Source organism: Pristiophorus japonicus, chromosome 4 (genome assembly GCF_044704955.1).
Source record: "Pristiophorus japonicus isolate sPriJap1 chromosome 4, sPriJap1.hap1, whole genome shotgun sequence".
NCBI classification, from domain to species: domain Eukaryota; kingdom Metazoa; phylum Chordata; class Chondrichthyes; family Pristiophoridae; genus Pristiophorus; species Pristiophorus japonicus.
This window is the reverse complement of record NC_091980.1, coordinates 155,022,407-155,041,337: the sequence shown is the minus strand read 5'-3', so window position 1 is coordinate 155,041,337 and position 18,931 is coordinate 155,022,407. Positions and strand designations below refer to the sequence as shown.

Here is an 18,931-nt window from a genome sequence, read left to right as displayed (position 1 = left end):
ATAGAACATAGTAACATAGAAAATAGGTGCAGGAGTAGGCCATTCGGCCCTTCGAGCCTGCACCGCCATTCAATAAGATCATGGCTGATCATTCCCTCAGTACCCCATTCCTGCTTTCTCTCCATACCCCTTGATCCCTTTAGCCATAAGGGCCACATCTAACTCCCTCTTGAATATATCTAACCAACTGGCCTCAACAAATTTCTGTGGTAGAGAATTCCACAGGTTCACAATTCTCTGAGTGAAGAAGTTTCTCCGCATCTCGGTCCTAAATGGCTTACCCCTTATCCTTAGACTGTGACCCCTGGTTATGGATTTCCCCAACATCGGGAACATTCTTCCTGCATCTAACCTGTCTAATCCCGTCAGAATTTTATAAGTTTCTATGAGATCCCGTCTCATCCTTCTAAACTCCAGTGAATATAAGCCTAGTCGATCCAGTCTTTCTTCATTGGTCAGTCCTGTCATCCCAGGAATCAGCCTGGTGACCCCTGAGCCATATAAGCAATAATTAGTTTGCTTGATCAAAGAGGTAGGTTTTAAGCAGCGTCTGAAAGGAGGAGGGAGAGATGGAGAGGTGAGGGAGGGAATTCCAGAGCTTAGGGCCCAGGCAGCTGGAGGCACGGCCACCAATGGTGGAGTGATGGGAGTGGGGATGGACAAGAGGCCAGAGTTGGAGGAACGCAGAGATCTTAGTGACGGGTATTAATGACAAGGCCCAGTGAAAGTAAATGTGCGATTTGCCTCCATGGATAGTTCCCACACCAGCTGTCTTGTAACCAGTCCCATGCAACATTACCATCCAAAATATCTGACGCAATATAGTTGGATAATCTGTAACCTTTACACTGTTTGACATTCACTTTCAGCTTACTTGAATGCATTTGTCATTGTCGGGTCAGCAGACCAAAGGTCAAAGTCCATATTGTTGTTATATCATAGGCAGTCCCTCGAAATCGAGGAAGACTTGCTTCCATTCCAAAAGTGAGTTCTCAGGTGACTGTACTGTCCAATACGGGAAATAGGTGGGTCAGGTCGCAGGTGGGGCAGACAGTGGTTGGAGGAAAAGGTGGGTGGGGAGTCTGGTTTGCCGCACGCTCCTTCCGCTGCCTGCGCTTGTTTTCTGCATGCTCTCGGCGACGAGACTCGAGTTGTATGGCAAGGCTGAAACCGATGATTAGGCGAAGGAACAGGCCATTCGGCCCAACTGGTCTGTGCTGGTGTTTATACTCCACACCAGCCTCCTGTCTCACCACATCTCACACTATCAACATAACCTGCTACTCCTTTCTCCCGCACGTGTTTATCCAGCTTCCCCTGAAATGCCGCCACCACTCCATGTGGCAACAAGTTTCACATTCTCACCACGTGAATGAGGTTTCTCCTGAATTCCTTATTGAGAGGGAGGAGGAGGAGCACCAGCACAATGTGGATCTTAGTGAGGGGCACTGCACAGCCAAGTCCCCGCAAAAGCCTGCTCCACGTCCAGCCTGCCCATCATTTCCCGGCACTCCCACCGTGCAGCCTTCCTGATGCAGCAAAACGGGAGACCTGTCCTGAGAATCTTTCCCAATCATCAGCTGCTTTGGGCTCACTGTTCATGCCCATTGCAGTCAGGCCTGCCGAGTTGGGACAGCACGATGTTTTTGTGCCCCAGTCTAACTGCTTCTGCAGAACTCCAATGCTGCAGGTTAGTGTTCTTAAAGGGGCTGCTTCACTGGATGAATGGTTTTAAGTGAGAGAGAGAGAGAGAGAGAGCGAGCGAGAGCGCGGGAGGGACAGAGCGTGAGAGAGAGAGATAGAGAGCGTGGGAGGGAGAGAGAGAGCGAGCATGGGAGGGAGAAAGGGAGAGATAGAAAGAAAGACTTGCATTTATATAGCGCCTTTCACGACCACCGGACGTCTCGAAGCACTTTACAGTCAATGAAGTACTTTTGGAGTATGGTCACTGTTGTATGGGTGTGACGTCCGAAATCTCGGGACCGAGGCCGTTCCGGATATTTCTGGATTTCGGAACGTCTTTGCCTGGGCTGAGGAAGATAGGTGGGGGGGGGGGGTCAGGCCGCCAGAGGTCGGGAAAGATTGGTCGGACCTAGTTCGGGCGGCAGGAGGGAGTCCGGATTTCGGAACATTTTCTGATTTCTGGACAATCCCACCAGAGCGGCCCGCTGTCCAGATTCCACAACTCCAGATTTTGGGCGTCGCTCCTGTACTGATAGGGAATAAAGACTTGGTAATTGACCAAGTTGCCTCTGCTTTTATCCCCTGATCCCCTCTCCCACCCCTCTGAATGATCTGCCATCCTGGGTAGCAGTGTTCCTATGGTGCCCATTCTGCATGTGTGAGCCTCGATGGTGAATGTCACCATGCTATTCCACCACAGAGGCCTCACAGCCACGCTCGATCCTGGCCACAATTGGGAAACATGAGGCTTTGGCTGAGATTGTTCCTCCTGCAGGCTGAACAAGATGCTGATTTACCTTTGCATCGGATCAAAGAGAGAGCCACCAGCTGGGAGGCTCAGCCTGTTTAACGCAACTCACCACCGCCATTGCTATTCATCTTGTTACTATGGACTAAGGAATCAAAGTTCTGGAAATACACAGCAGGCCAGTCGACCATGAGATGTCAGTCGTGGTTCAGTGGGTAGCTCCCTCGCCTCTGAGTCAGAAGGTCGTGGGTTCAAGTTCCACTCCAGAGATCTCACCATGTAATCTAGGCTGACACTCCAGTGCAGCACCGAGGGAGTGCTGCACTGTCGGAGGTGCCGTCTTTCGGATGAGACATTAAACTGAGGCCCCGTCTGCTCTCAGGTGGACGTAAAAGATCCCATGGCACTATTTCGAAGAATCGCAGCGACCCTCCCCTTTAAGTGGAGGACAGAGACATAGTGACGCAGCACCGTGATGACGTCATCAGTGCGACGCTGATGGTTGAGAGTGGCGGACACTACACCACACCCCCCCCCCCCCAACTTCCGCCCCTCTAGACTGCAAGCTTCGGCTCACCGCCCCACATCCGCACCCACTATGACCGACTTCCACTCCGCTGGGAAAAAAGCCAAAGAGCGGAATTTCGCTCAATAGGCCACCTCATCCACCGCGCCGGTAAAATCAACAGAGAGACCATCAGCAGCAGGTGGGGGCCATAAAAGGAGCGGTGAGCGGCGGCCCCTGGACAGTGTGGCGTACCACGGCAAGGTACAGCGCGAGCTGGTGCAGGAGGGCGACGAAGAGTGACGTCATCAAGATCCAGGTCGCTGATTGGAGTGTGGGCAGGTACAGCAGGAGCGGCGAGGTGGGGCCCAGGAGCGGCGAGAGACTGTAGAGGGATGTGATCAGGGCCCAGGAGAGGAGCGAGTTCGGGGCCAGGGGCCCAGGGGCAGCACAGGCCAGCCCACACTGCGATATGTGCGCGCACTAGGTCCGTGCAGCAGAGCAGGTCTCCAGTTGTCTTGGGTAACCCTTGCCACTGGACCAAGACCTAGCTCTGTCAAGCCCGTGTGGTGGCTGGTGTGCAACGGCCACCCCACGTTAAAAAAATCCACGCACAGGCATCTCCCACCCTTCAGGATGTAGTTCAGGACCTGGAATATTAGGTCCTTCATTGAAACAACTGTAAACTCATCCCTCTTTGATGTGGAAGCAAGTCATCCTCGCTTCGAGGGACTGCCTATGATGATGATGAAAATCAACAGAATCAGGGTAGGTGCGCCCATCTCCAGCGGTGGGCAATTTCAGCCCCTTTAAGTGTAGTTTTAAAACAGTCACCCATCCCCCCGCTCTCCCCACCCCCGCCCACATTTCATCTGAATTATCTCTGAAATGTCTTTCAGCCCTTCCCGTTGATCATCAGCACCGTTTATCCCATATTGGACTGCTTTGTCTTTTGTAAAATCTATTTTATGCTCTATTGTTTGGAACTGTTGGCTAGTGAATCATAGAGGAGCTTGAAGTCAAGTCCACTCGAAGCTCTCTCTCAACACCCACGCATACACTTCCCGCAGATGTCACGGTAATGATCAGGAGCAGGAAGCAGGGCTGATTGATTCCTGCACTGTACTTGCTTCATGGGTTCTTTGCTTAAGAAGTTATCGCAACACATCGCTATTAAGAACTAGTTGATTTATTAGCAAAGGTTTAACAATCACACTATACATTACCAGTTCATCCACCAGGCTCACAACCACCTGCCTCATCGTGGATCCCCCGGACCCAACTGGCTGGGGTTTTATTGAGTTTTGTGAATATCATGTGACTGAATAAGCCACTCACAACTCAACAGCTCTACAACTATTTTAGTAAAACATAAAATGAAATCCCCTCTTATTAAAGGGGCACTTGAATCGACAAATTAAACAAATTAAACTTTAGACAGTAAAATCAAATTAGAATTTGTTTGCCGGGGGTGATAATGCACTCCAGTCCCTCCGGCGCCCACCTCTCGCGAACGTACCGGTGGACACCGTGTGCTCCATCTCCAGGGACACCCTGGCTCAGATGTAACCACGGAAGAGAGGCAGGCAGTCGGGCTGAATGACCCCCTCGACCGCCCGCTGCCTGGACCGGTTGATGGCCCCCTTGGCCATGCCCAGGAGCAGTCCTATGAGGAGGCCTTCTGACCTGCCCGCTCCCCTCCGCACAGGTTGCCCAAAGATCAGGAGTGTGGGACTGAAGTGCAACCAGAATTTGAGGAGCAGCCCCTTCAGATATTGGAAGAGGGGCTGCAACCTCACACCCTGAACATACACATGGAACACGGACTCCTCCAGACCGCAGCAATTGCAGGCGGACTGGGAGCCCGTGAACCCACTTAAAAACCGATTGCACGGGACTGCCCCGTGCACCACCCTCCAGGCCAAGTCCCCAATAAATAGTGGGAGGACTCAACAGCTCTACAACTATTTTGAGTTGTAAATTAAATCAACTGCCCCCTGATTAATGGGGGGGGGCACGCTCCAAAAACTTTTCAAGTGTCCCCTTGTTTTTTTTTGTTTTTTTGGGGGGGTTTTTTGAGGGCACTAAAACACAAATTAAAAGGCAGGCGGGGGGCACTAAAACCGACAAACAGACAAATTAAACTTTAGACACTAATAATCCAATTAAAATTTGGTTGCCAGGGGTGATGATACACTCCAGTCCCTCCGGTGCCCACCTCTCGCGGAAGGCCGCGAGCGTACCGGTGGACACCGCGTGCTCCATCTCCAGGGACACCCTGGCTCGGATGTAACCGCGGAAGAGAGGCAGGCAGTCGGGCTGAATGATTCCCTCAACAGCTCTACAAATCCGTGAGCATACTCACAGGTCCATATATTACACTTACCATCCTCGTACCTCACCAACACTGTCTCACTGCCCCAGCTAGCTCAGCTCAGATAGGGACTGTACCTGGGACTTTCCAGGCCTACAGAGTTGAGCTGCTTAATGACTCTAAACTTCTGAGCAATTGAGGGAGATAGCTTTTGTTTGTAAAATCCCCAACATGGTTAACAACTTGATGAGGTAATGAATATTGGCCTGCTCTTGTCCAATGCTCTCCCCGGTGTCCTGGCCTATTTTTTTTCCCTCAACCAGCAAATTATCTGATCATTATCTCATTGCTGTTTGTGGGAGCTTGCTGTGCGCAAATTGGCTGCCGCGTTTCCTACATTACAACAGTGACTACATTTCACAAAATACTTCATTGGCTGTAAAGTGCTTTGGGACGTCCGGTGGTCGTGAAAGGCGCTATATAAATGCAATCCTTCCTTTCTCCCAGTGTATATCTCTATCCCTATCTCTATGCATAGCCCTAGCTCTGTAATCTTCTTCAGCCCCACAACCCCCCCGGGATGTCTGCGCTCCTCAAATTCTGTTTTCTGCATCCCTGATTATAACCGCTCCACCATTAGTGGCCGAGTCTTCTGTTGCCTGGGCCCCAAGCTCTGGAACTCCCTCCCTAAACCTCTCCGCCTCTCTATCTCCTTTAAGACGCTCCTTAAAACCTACCACTAGCTATTGGTCACCTGCCATAATTCCCTCTTATGTGGCTCAGTGTCAAATTTATATGTTTTGTCTTAAAACACTCCTGTGAAGTGTCTTGGGACGTTTTACTATGTTAAAGGCGTGATATAAATACACGTTGTTGTCGTTGCTTTATTTACTCACCGATTCAATGAGCTTCACAAAGTATTTTGGAGTAAATGGCATAAAATACACCCGGAGCAGTGGACGGACTTTGATACGGATTCAACAACTTGCATAGTGTGCACACATTGCATTCCTGGACCGGTCCTGCTACCAAGGTGACACTCTGTGGAAACAAGGCATCACACTGTTGCTATGGTACTGGCTACAACTACTTCAGATGACTCTCCAGTTGCAGGGAGAAGTACAATCCCTCCCCCTTCCGACTGCTTCCTGCCGGGCTGACGCGGGCTGTGTCAGGAGGAACCGGTATGTGGATTATTTTGGAGACACTGCCAACAGTAACCCGAGAAGCGATTCAGACACACAGGCAGGACTGCTGTTCAACTTTTCCTTTTTAACAACCGTCCCTCTTCAAATTAATAGCCCAGGGACAGTAGTCACCTGACTGAGGTGCGGGTTCAAGTGGAGTCACCAGCTGACCCTAAGGGTCAAAGCCATGAACATCTGGTCAGGAGTCAAGCGCTTAAAACTCCGATATAACACCCTTGTTTTTTCCTTTTACATTACATTACAACAGTGACTATACTTCAAAAGTGCTTCATTAGCTGTAAAGTATGTTAGGACGTCCCGAGGTTGTGAAAGGCGTGATAGAAAAGCAAGTTACATAAGAACATAAGAATTAGGAGGAACAGAAGTAGGCCGTACGTCCCTCGAGCCTGATCCGCCACTCAATAAGATCATGGCTTATCATCATCTGCAACTCCACTTTCCCGCCCGATCTCCATATCCCTTGATTTCCCTAGAGTCCAGAAATCTATCGGTCTCAGCCTTGAATATATTCAGAGATTCAGCATCCATGGCCCTCTGGGGCAGAGAATTCCACAGATTCACCACCCTCTCAGTGAAGAAATTCCTCCTCATCTCTGCCTTAAATGGCCGACCCCTTATCCTGAGACTGGTTATTTCATTGGAGACCGCATAGTCTACGGAATATCTGATAACACTGCGTAAGAGGCTGTTGCAAGAATCAAGCCTAACGCTCGATAAATGTGTGATGCTCTGTAAAGCTACAGAGGCTACAGTTGCGCAAATTAAATCCATGAAGCTCACTAAAACAGACTCTGAAGATGTCAAAGCTGTCAGACAGAAACACCGACCCACAAAGAAAGAATTCACGGACAAAGAGTTCACGAACAATTGCAGATATTGTGGCAATAGACATGAGCTGTCAATAACCAAATGCCCAGCATATTGGAAGACCTGCACAAGTTGCGGCAAACTAAATCACTGTTCTCAAAAGTGCAGACAGAATGGATCGAGGCAGAAGTCTACACATAACCCTAAATATAAGGGCAAGCCAAAAGTTCATGCACTATAAGAAGAGAGTTATGATTCTGATTTTAAAATCACGACTGTAAAGATGCTTGGTAAAGTTGATTTCACAATCAAGGACAAAGCTCAAAGCAAGAATCCTAACAGGATTATTGCTACCTTCTCCATTAAAGATCAAATGGTTAAAAATGCAAATAGATTGTGGGACCACATGCAATGTGCTACCTCTTAGATACTTACCTGAAGGCTTAAAGATGAAAGAATCGAAGACAATACCGTCACTATATGACAACCATGCAACCATTCCAGTGGTAAGGACTTCATAGGATCATAGAAATTTACAGCATGGAAGGAGGCCATTTCGGCCCATCCGCACCGGCCAACAAGAGGCTACCCAGCCTAATCCCACTTTCCAGTTCTTGGTCCATAGCCCTGCAGGTCACAGCACTTCAAGTGCACATCCAAGCACTTTATTAAATGTGGTGAGGGTTTCTGCCTCTAACACCCTTTCAGGCAGTGGGAGTTCCAGACCCCCACCTCCCTCTGGGTGAAGAAATTTCCCCTCAAATCCTCTCTAAACCAATTACTTTAAATTTATGTCCCCTGGTTGTCGACCCCTCTGCTAAGGGAAATAGGCCCTTTCTATCCACAATATCTAGGCCCCATATCATTTTATACACCTCAATAAGGTCTCCCCTCAGCCTCCTCTGTTCCAATGAAAACAACACCAGCCTATCCAATCTGTCCTCAAAGCTAAGATTCTCCACTCCTGGCAACATCCTCGTAAATCTCCTCTGTACCCTCTCCAGTGCAATCATTTCCTTCCTGTAATCTGGTGACCAGAACTGCACGCAGTACTCCAGCTATGGCCTAACCAGTATTTTATAAAATTCAAGCATAACCTCCCTGCTCTTGTGTTCTATGTCTTGGCTAATAAGGGCATATATTCCGTATGCCTTTTTAACCACCTTATCTACCTGGCCTGCTACCTTCAGGGATCTGTGGACATGCACTCCAAGGTCACTCTGTTCCTCTACACTTCTCAGTATCCTACCATTTAATGTGTATTCCCTTTCCTTGTTAGACCTCCCCAAATGCATTACCTCACACTTCTCAGTTACACACTCCTTTAGAATAATAAATGCATGTTTCCTGCTACAGAAATTATGGAGATGGCACATTTGAATCCTAATCCCCTACAACGAACAGTGTCAGTGCTGAATTACAATTTATTTCAACGCATGCGATTTTTAAAATGCTGTTCATTTCCTTACAATCCTGCCGCACAGGAGGCCATTCAGCCCATCGTGCCTGAAAGAGCTGTCCAGTTAGTCCCACTCTCTCTGCTCTTTCCCCAGAGCCTTGTAATTGTTTCCCTGTCAAGTATTTATCCAATCCCATTTGAAAGTTACTATTAAATCTGCTCCCACCGCTCCCAATGCGTTCCTGATCACAACAACTCGCTGAGTAAAAAACTGTTTAGCTCATCTACCCCCGGCTCTGTTACCAATGATCTAAATCTATGTCCTCTGATTATCAGCCCTCCTGCCAGTGAAGGTATAGTCAAGGACTTTTAAAGTATAGTTACTGTTGTAATGTTGGGAAACGCGGCAGCCAATTTGCAGCAAGCTCCCACAAACAGCAATGTGATAATGATCAGATATCTGTTTTAGTGATGTTGGTTGAAAGATAAATATACTGGGGATAACTCCCCTGCTCTTCTTCAAAATAGTGCCATGTGATCTTTTACGTCCCTCTGAGAGGCCAGACGGGGCCTCGGTTTAACATCTCATCCGAAAGACGGTACCTCCAACAGTGCAGCACTCCCTCAGCACTGCACTGGGAGTGTCAGCCTAGATTTTGTGCTCAAGTCTCTGGAGTGGGACCCAAGCCCACAACACTCGGGATCCAGAGCTGATGACCCACTATATTGCCTGACTGCAGCTTTTATTAAATGAATAAAACTGGAGAAGCCCATTCAATTAAATGCCCAGACCCCTCTCTAATAGACCCAGATCCAACAACTTGCCCCCTCAATTCTCTGAGACCCCAATACCCATCTGATTCTCCAAGACCCACCCTCCCCTGCCCAATGCTCCCACATCCTAGGATGATCCTCCCAATATTACCCAGTGTTGCTACAAACCAGAAACTGAAACTTATCTCCTATCTACCCTACCACTTCATGCACCATCTGTATCGGTGCCGTTTCCTGCTCTCACCCTGAACTAGAAAATGTCATTCACTTTGCATCCAAGTTCCACCCTTCCCTCATCTTCACATGGTCCATCTCCAACTCTTCTCTTCCCTTCCTCGACTTCTCCGTCTCCATCTCTGGGGATAGGCTATTGACCAGTATCCACTATCAGCCCACTGACTCCCACAGCTACCTGGACTACACTTCCTCCCACCCCACATCCTGTAAGGACTCCATTCCATTCTCCCAGTTTCTCCGTCTCCACCGCATCTGCTCTGACGATGCCACCTTTCACACTAGTGACTCTGACATGTCCTCCTTTTTCCTCAACCGAGGATTCCCCTCCGCTGTGGTTAACATGCAGCTGGACTTGTCACCTTTCTTGAAGATGATCACGATTACAGCGAGAAAGTCGTCGCAAGAATCCTCCTCAATCGCCTTCTCCCTGTGGCTGAAGAGCTCCTCCCAGAGTCGCAATGCGGATTCCGCCCACTAAGGGGCACAATGGACATGATCTTCACTGCACGGCAGATACAAGAGAAATGCAGGGAACAACACCAATCCTTGTACATGGCCTTCATGTACAAGGTTGACACTGTCAGCCATGAGGGATTATGGAGCGTCCTTCTCAGATTCAGCTACCCTCAAAACTTTGTCACCATCCTCCACGATGACAGGCAAGCCGTGATCCTGACCAACGGATCCACCACAAACCCACTCCACGTTCGGACCGGGGTCAAGCAAGGCTGTGTCATTGCACCAATGCTCTTCTCGATCTTCCTTGCTGCAATGCTCCATCTCACCCTCAGTAAGATCCCCGCTGGAGTGGAGCTAATCTACAGAACAAACGGGAAACTGTTCAACCTCCATCGCCTCCAAGCCAGATCCAAGGTCGTCCCATCCTCTGTCACTGAACTACAGTACGCAGACGATGCTTGTGTCTGCGCACTCTCGGAGGCCGAACTCCAAGCCATCCTCAACACCTTAACCGAGGCATACGAGAACATGGGCCTTACACTAAACATCTGTAAGACAAAGGACCTCTACCAACCTGTCCCTACCACATAGCACTGTCCCCTGGTTATCAAAATCCACGACGAGGCCTTGGACAATGTGGACCATTTTCCATACCTCGGGAGCCTACTGTCAATAAGGGCGGACATCAATGCCAAGGTCCAACACCGCCTTCAGTGTGCCAGTGCAGCCTTCGGTCGCCTGAGGAAGAGAGTGTTTGGAGACCAGGATCTCAAACCCGGCACCAAGCTCATGGTCTACAGGGCTGTAGTGATACCCGTCCTCCTATACAGCTCAGAGACATAGACCATGTACAGCAGGCACCTCAAAACACTGGAGAAGTACCACCAACGCTGCCTCCGGAATACCCTGCAAAGCCATTGGCAGGATAGGTGCACCAACGTCAGTGTTCTCGCGCAGGCCAACATCCCCAGCATCGAAGCACTGACCACACTCGACCAGCTCTACTGGGCGGGCCACATCGTCCGCATGCCTGACACGAGACTCCCAAAGCAAGCGCTCTACTTGGAGCTCCGACACGGCAAGCGAGCTCCAGGTGGGCAGCGGAAACGCTTCAAGGACACCCTCAAAGCCTCCTTGAAAAAATGTAACATCCCCACCGATACCTGAGAATATCTGGCCCAAGACTGCCCAAAGTGGAGGAAAAGCATCCGGGAAGGAGCCGAGAGCAAGCTGAAGCCAAGCGTCGACAGCGGAAGGAGCACGTGGCAACCCAGGCACCCCACCCTCCCTTTCCTTCAACCACCGTCTGCCCCACCTGTGACAGAGACTGTAAGTCCCGCATTGGACTCGTCAGTCACCTGAGAACTCACCTTTAGAGTGGAAGCAAGTCTTCCTCGACCCCGAGGGACTGCCTATGATGATGATAATGATGGTTAACATGGTCCTCGACCGTGTTCGTTCTATTTCCCACACCTCTGCTCTCACCCCTTCCCCTCCCTCTCATCCTCCGCCATTTCCGCCACCTCCAGCGTGATCCCACCACCAATCACATCTTCCCCTCCCCTCCCCTCTCAGCATTCCGAAGGGACCGCTCCCTCCGCGACACCCTGGTCCATTCCGCAGTCACCCCCAGCACCCCCTCCTCTTCTCCTGGCAGCTTCCCGTGCAAGCGAGGAGATGCAACACCTGCCCTTTTACCTCCTCCTTTCCCATTGTCCAAGGCCCCAAAGACCCCTTCCAGGTGAAACAGCGATTTACGTACTTACTATACTGTATTCACTGCTCACGATGTGGTCTCCTCTACATTGGGGAGAGCAAGCGCAGATTAGGTGACCGCTTTGCGGAGCACTCCGTTCAGTCCGTAAGTGTGAGCTTCCCATCGCCTGTCACTTTAATTCCCTGCTCCACTCCCACTCTGACCTCTCCGTCCTCGGCCTCCTACACTGTTCCAATGAAGCTCAACGCAAGCTCCAGGAATAACACCTCATCTTTCATTTAGGCACTTTACAGCCTTCTGGCCTCAACATTGAGTTCAACAATTTCAGAACATAACCTCTGGCCATCTTTGGCTCCATATCCCGCCCCCCCCCATCTGCCCTGATCTAATGTTTTTTCTCTTTGTCTATAATGGCAGCTGGTCATTACTCGGCCATTCACACCCTATCCACATTAACCTGTTTCTAACTTCTGCCATTACCATTTCAATTTGGCCCACTATCCCTTTTGTCTCTCCAATCTCTCCTGCCTTCCACCCTATCACAGACCTTCCCTTTTGTTCTTTCCTCCCCTCCCCCTTTCAGTGCTCCTTAAGAATGTGTTCACTTCGAACATTCGCCAGTTCTGACGAAGGGTCATCGACCTGAAACATTAACTCTGTCTCTCTCCACAGATGCTGCCTGACTCGCTGAGATTTCAAGCATTTGCTGTTTTTATTATACCCTACCATCTTCATCTGTATCTCCCTCTCTTTCCTCCTTCAAGACGCTCCTTAAAACCTACCTCTTTGACCAAGCTTTTAGTCACCTGCCCTAATTTCACCTTATGTGGCTCGGTGTCAAATTTAAAATAAAAATCTCATCATACTCCTGTGAAGTGCCTTGAGACGTTTCACTACTTTAAAGGTGCTATATAAATACAAGTTGTTGTTGTTGTTGTAGACTGCTTAAAAAATAAGACAAAACTTAACCGCATAGTTAAACAACTATGTAATAATCATCTAGGTCACTGATTTACAGTTTGCCTGCAAATGGAAATAGAATTGTGGAACTCAAAGCCAAAAATACCACAAACATTCCCACAATAGTGTTCTGTAAAAAGGCAATTTCACTCATTCAGTCATCATAAGTCAACGGCCCCGACAATATATTGTACATTACATGGGATAAAGCGAAGCACCTTCCAGCTCACCGTGAACAAACCGCAGGAGATCCACTGGTAATCTATTAAGTAACACTCATTCTACTCCAGGTGTTACATAACGTTACACGTGCATAATAAAAAGCTGGGTGCTGCTGACCCACACCTCTAACCTCCACTGCGAAACTGACAAGTCCAATCTGCAAAGGTTCCTGACAAAGCAACAACTGAACTCGGCATGGCCTCTGTCCATTTTCACTTAATGACAATGAGACTCTAAATTACCTTAAGCACGACCTTAGCAGCAGAATACTACATCATGCAGTACATAGTATAACATGCCTGACCTTGTGTCAGCTGTGGCTCAGTGGGTAGCACTCTCACCTCTGTGTCAGAAGGTTGTGGGTTCAAGTCCCACTCCAGGAACTTAAGCACATAAAAAAATCTAGGCTGATACTCCAGTGCAGGGCTGAGGGAGTGCTGTACTGTCGGAGGTGCCGTCTTTTGGATGAGACGTTAAACCGAGGCCCCATCTGCCCTCTCAGGTGGATGTAAAAGATCCCATTGCGAAGAAGAGCAGAGGAGTTATCCAACCATAATAGCACTGATCACACTTGATCAGCTCCGCTGGGCAGGCCACATAGTTCGCATGCCAGACACGAGACTCCCAAAGCAAGCGCTCTACTCAGAACTCCTTCATGCCAAACGAGTCAAAGGTGGGCAGAGGAAACATTACAAGGACACCCTCAAAGCCTCCCTGACAAAGTGTAACATCCCCACTGACACCTGGGAGTCCCTGGCCAAAGACCGCCCTAAGTGGAGGAAATGCATCTGGGAGAGCGCTGAGCACCTCGAGTCTCATCACCGACAGCATGCAGAAATCAAGCGCAGTTAGCGGAAAGAGCGTGCGGCAAACCAGTCCCACCCTCCCCTTCCCTCAACCACTGTCTGTCCCACCTGTGACAGGGACTGTGGTTCTCGTATTGGACTCTTCAGTCACCTAAGGACTCATTCTAAGAGTGGAAGCAAGACTTCCTCGATTCCGAGGGACTGCCTCTAATGATCTGTGCAGTGCAGCAGTGGCAAGAAGTACCACCCTTCCAATGAGACCAGGGCCCAGCCTGCCTGTTCTGGTTGATGTAATATTCCTTGGCATTCTCGGAAGTGGAACAGGCTGATGTTCTGGCCGATATTTGTCTCTTAACGATCACCAAATGTAAAACCGATTAACTGCTCATTCACATCATTCCTGTTTGTGGGAGCTTGCTGTGCACAAAATGGTGTCTCACATTCACCTACTCTTCAAACCAACGAATTGCATGTGAAATGCTTTCAAAACATTTCTAAGAAACGTGGTAAAAGTCCTTTCTTTAGAGTTGGTTCAGGAGTGAAATCAGGGAGCACCAACACACAAAGGGTGGCGGGAATCTGGAACTCTCTCCCCAAAAGGCTGTGGATGCAGGGGTCAATTGGAGCTTTCAATACTGCGGTTGATCAATGTTTGTAAGGTAAGGATATGGAGCAAAGGCAGGCAAATGGAAGTTGAGTTACAGATCAGCCATGAGCTAATGCAATGGCAAAACAGGCTCAAAGGGGCTGAATGGCCTCCTCCTGTCCCAAATGTTCCTATTCATCATCATAGGCAGTGCCTCGGAATCAAGGAAGACTTGCTTCCACTCTTAGAATGAGTCCTTAGATGACTGAACAGTCCAATACGAGAGCCACAGTCTCTGTCACAGGTGGGACAGACAGTCGTTGAGGGTAAGGGAGGGTGGGACTGGTTTGCCGCAAGCTCCTTCCGTTGCCTGCGCTTGGTTTCTGCATGCTCTCGGCGATGAGACTTGAGGTGCTCAGCGCCCTCCCAGATGCACTTCCTCCACGTCGGACTGGTCTATGGCCAGGGACTCCCAGGTGTCAGTGGGGATGTTGCACTTTATCAGGGAGGCTTTGAGGGTGTCTTTGTAACAGTAACAGTAACAGTAACAAATCGCAACCAAACAACCTTAAAATCAAAAGAAAACGTTTCCAAGAAAGCCAGTCACTTCCAGTGGGACTTTTGATCTTGTGAACCTGGCCTCGCTCCAGATTTGCGAGCAACTGACAATCAAAAAGAACTTTCTCTCAGCAACAGCAATTCACATCCGATGGACATCAGGATACATCCTGAGCAATGGCCTTAAAGGGGTGGGCCAGTTAAACGTAACAGCACACATCGCAGGTAAAGATCGCAGTGGTTCTCCAAACACCATCACAAGAAAAAATGATTGTGCCTTTATATAGCGCCTTTCACGACCTCAAGATGTTTAAAAGCGCTTTACAGCTCAAGAGGTGCTTTTTGAAGTGTAGTCGCTGTGTTATAATGTAGGAAACGCGGCAGTCAAACTGCACATGGCAAGCTCCCACAAACAGCAGTTTGAGCAGATAATGGGCTGGAAATTTGTTCTTCTGCCGCCCGTTAGCACCCCAGAGGGGCAGTAATGGCGGCGGAAAGCAGCTATGCCCGGGTGGCCAGCTTCCAACGCCCCGCCGGGACATTCGGGGCCAGTATTGACGGGGGGTGGGGGGCATTACCGTCCGGGAGAGGTGAGCCAGTGTGCAAAGCACCGGCTCGATTTGTGACTCCCGCCCGACCCATAGCGCCCCACAGCGCCCCCTGCTGGGAACGCCTATGAAAGCGGGCAGTCCGAGTTGTAGCGGCCACGGTGAGGGAAGGAATGTCTACCCAAGGTAAGTGTGATTGGTTTTGTAATTTGTTTTTGCGATTTATGTTGTGGTGTGAGCTATGCATTGGGAATGTTTTTGGTGTTTTTATTTCAGGTTCCCCCCGCCCTCCCCCAGGCCTCTGTTATGGTGCTCCGAGGCCGGCTCTTCAGCTCGGGATTTCCCCTTGCTCAGCCGGCCGAACGCCCTGAGAGAGGCGTGTAAATCCTCTCTTAGCGCCCCGCTCCAAACTCTGGGCTCAGCTGATGAATTTTGCGGCGGTAGACGCAAGCCATTTGCCGCCTCAAAATTTACCACTCGGCCCGGGACACCGCGACCGAACTTCTACCCCCCCACTAGTGTTTTTAGTGGTGTTGATTGAATGAAAAATATTGGCCAGGACACCGAATAGTGCCGTGAGATCTGTTACATCCGCCTGAGAGAGCAGACGGGGCCTCGGTTTAATGTCCCACCCAAAAGACGGCACCTCCGACAGTGCAGCACTCCCTCGGCGCTGCACTGGAGCGTCAGCCTAAATTACATGGTGAGGTCCTTGGAGTGGGACTTGAACTCACAACCTTCTGACTCACGGGCGAGGTGCTACCCACTGAGCCACGGCTGGCAATATCAGAGATCGGCAAGCCCAAACAAAAACAAAGACGAGACTGAAATTAGACATAAAACAAGGATGTGCTTATTTGTACTGCCAAAATGGCCACTATGCTCCATCCTTTGTCTATGATTGGTCCCTTTGGAGGATAAGCCACACCCTGATGTTTCACAGGAATGTGTAACTTGAACCGCCCATCCCAAGGTCTCACTGATTTTGCAAATTGTAACTCGATCCACTTTGATCTCCTGAAGCGACAGAGGACAGAGCTCCCCAGAAGACAGCAAGGGCCAGCCGAAGTGCCTTACCCCAGTCCAACTACATGCCTCCCCCAGTCAAAGTGCCCTACCCCAGTCCAAGTACATGCTTCCCCCAGTCAAAGTGCCGTACCCCAGTCCAAGTACAACCTTACCCCAGTCCAAGTACATGCCTCCCCTAGCCAAAGTGCATTACCCCAGTGCAAATACATGCCTCCCCCAGCTGAAGTGCCTTACCCCAGTGCAAGTACACGCCTCCCCCAGCTGAAGTGTCTTACCCCAGTGCAAATACATGCCTCCCCCAGCTGAAGTGCCTTACCCCAGTGCATAAAAATAAAAAAGGGAAGGTGGCTCAACCGTGGCTATCAAGGGAAATCAGGGATAGTATTAAAGCCAAGGAAGTGGCATACAAATTGGCCAGAAATAGCAGCGAACCCGGGGACTGGGAGAAATTTAGAACTCAGCAGAGGAGGACAAAGGGTTTGATTAGGGCAGGGAAAATGGAGTATGAGAAGAAGCTTGCAGGGAACATTAAGACGGATTGCAAAACTTTCTATAGATATGTAAAGAGAAAAAGGTTAGTAAAGACAAACGTAGGTCCCCTGCAGTCAGAATCAGGGGAAGTCATAACGGGGAACAAAGAAATGGCGGACCAATTGAACAAGTACTTTGGTTCGGTATTCACGAAGGAGGACACAAACAACCTTCCGGTTATAAAAGGGGTCGGGGGGTCTAGTAAGGAGGAGGAACTGAGGGAAATCCTTATTAGCCGGGAAATTGTGTTGGGGAAATTGATGGGATTGAAGGCCGATAAATCCCCAGGGCCTGATGGACTGCATCCCAGAGTACTTAAGGAGGTGGCCTTGGAAATAGTGGATGCATTGACAGTTATTTTCCAACATTCCATAGACTCTGGATCAGTTCCTATAGAGTGGAGGGTAGCCAATGGAACCCCACTTTTTAAAAAAGGAGGGAGAGAGAAAACAGGGAATTATAGACCGGTCAGCCTGACATCGGTAGTGGGTAAAATGATGGAATCAATTATTAAGGATGTCATAGCAGTGCATTTGAAAAGAGGTGACATGATAGGTCCAAGTCAGCATGGATTTGTGAAAGGGAAATCATGCTTGACAAATCTTCTGGAATTTTTTGAGGATGTTTCCAGTAGAGTGGACAAGGGAGAACCAGTTGATGTGGTATATTTGGACTTTCAGAAGGCGTTCGACAAGGTCCCACACAAGAGATTGATGTGCAAAGTTAGAGCACATGGGATTGGGGGTAGTGTACTGACATGGATTGAGAACTGGTTGTCAGACAGGAAACAAAGAGTAGGAGTAAATGGGTACTTTTCAGAATGGCAGGCAGTGACTAGTGGGGTACCGCAAGGTTCTGTGCTGGGGCCCCAGCTGTTTACACTGTACATTAATGATTTAGATGAGGGGATTAAATGTAATATCTCCAAATTTGCGGATGACACTAAGTTGGGTGGCAGTGTGAGCTGCGAGGAGGATGCTGTGAGGCTGCAGAGCGACTTGGATAGGTCAGGTGAGTGGGCAAATGCATGGCAGATGAAGTATAATGTGGATAAATGTGAGGTTATCCACTTTGGTGGTAAAAACAGAGAGACAGACTATTATCTGAATGGTGACAGATTAGGAAAAGGGGAGGTGCAAAGAGACCTGGGTGTCGTGGTACATCAGTCATTGAAGGTTGGCATGCAGGTACAGCAGGCGGTTAAGAAAGCAAATGGCATGTTGGCCTTCATAGCGAGGGGATTTGAGTACAAGGGCAGGGAGGTGTTGCTACAATTGTACAGGGCCTTGGTGAGGCCACACCTGGAGTATTGTGTACAGTTTTGGTCTCCTAACCTGAGGAAGGACATTCTTGCTATTGAGGGAGTGCAGCGAAGGTTCACCAGACTGATTCCCAGGATGGCGGGACTGACCTATCAAGAAAGACTGGATCAACTGGGCTTGTATTCACTGGAGTTCAGAAGAATGAGAGGGGACCTCATAGAAACATTTAAAATTCTGACGGGGTTAGACAGGTTAGATGCAGGAAGAATGTTCCCAATGTTGGGGAAGTCCAGAACCAGAGGTCACAGTCTAAGGATAAGGGGTAAGCCATTTAGGACCGAGATGCGGAGGAACTTCTTCACCCAGAGAGTGGTGAACCTGTGGAATTCTCTACCACAGAAAGTTGTTGAGGCCAATTCACTAAATATATTTAAAAAGGAGTTAGATGAGGTCCTTACTACTAGGGGGATCAAGGGATATGGCGAGAAAGCAGGAATGGGGTACTGAAGTTGAATGTTCAGCCATGAACTCATTGAATGGCGGTGCAGGCTAGAAGGGCCGAATGGCCTACTCCTGCA

The 18,931-nt window shown here is 49.3% G+C and overlaps 1 protein-coding gene across 4 annotated transcripts in view; it reads right to left on the bottom strand.

Annotated features, from left to right (window-relative positions):
• Window positions 1-18,931, bottom strand: part of LOC139263112 (mitotic deacetylase-associated SANT domain protein-like) — a 121,246-nt gene that overhangs the window by 84,610 nt on the left and 17,705 nt on the right. The window contains exon 1 of one of the 4 annotated variants that reach the window (XM_070878666.1): window positions 6,147-6,174. The exons of the other annotated variants lie outside the window; for them this stretch is intronic. The gene's annotated coding sequence lies outside the window, so the exon portion shown is untranslated. Of the gene's footprint in view, window positions 1-6,146; window positions 6,175-18,931 lie in introns of those variants that run through there. 4 annotated transcript variants of the gene reach the window in all.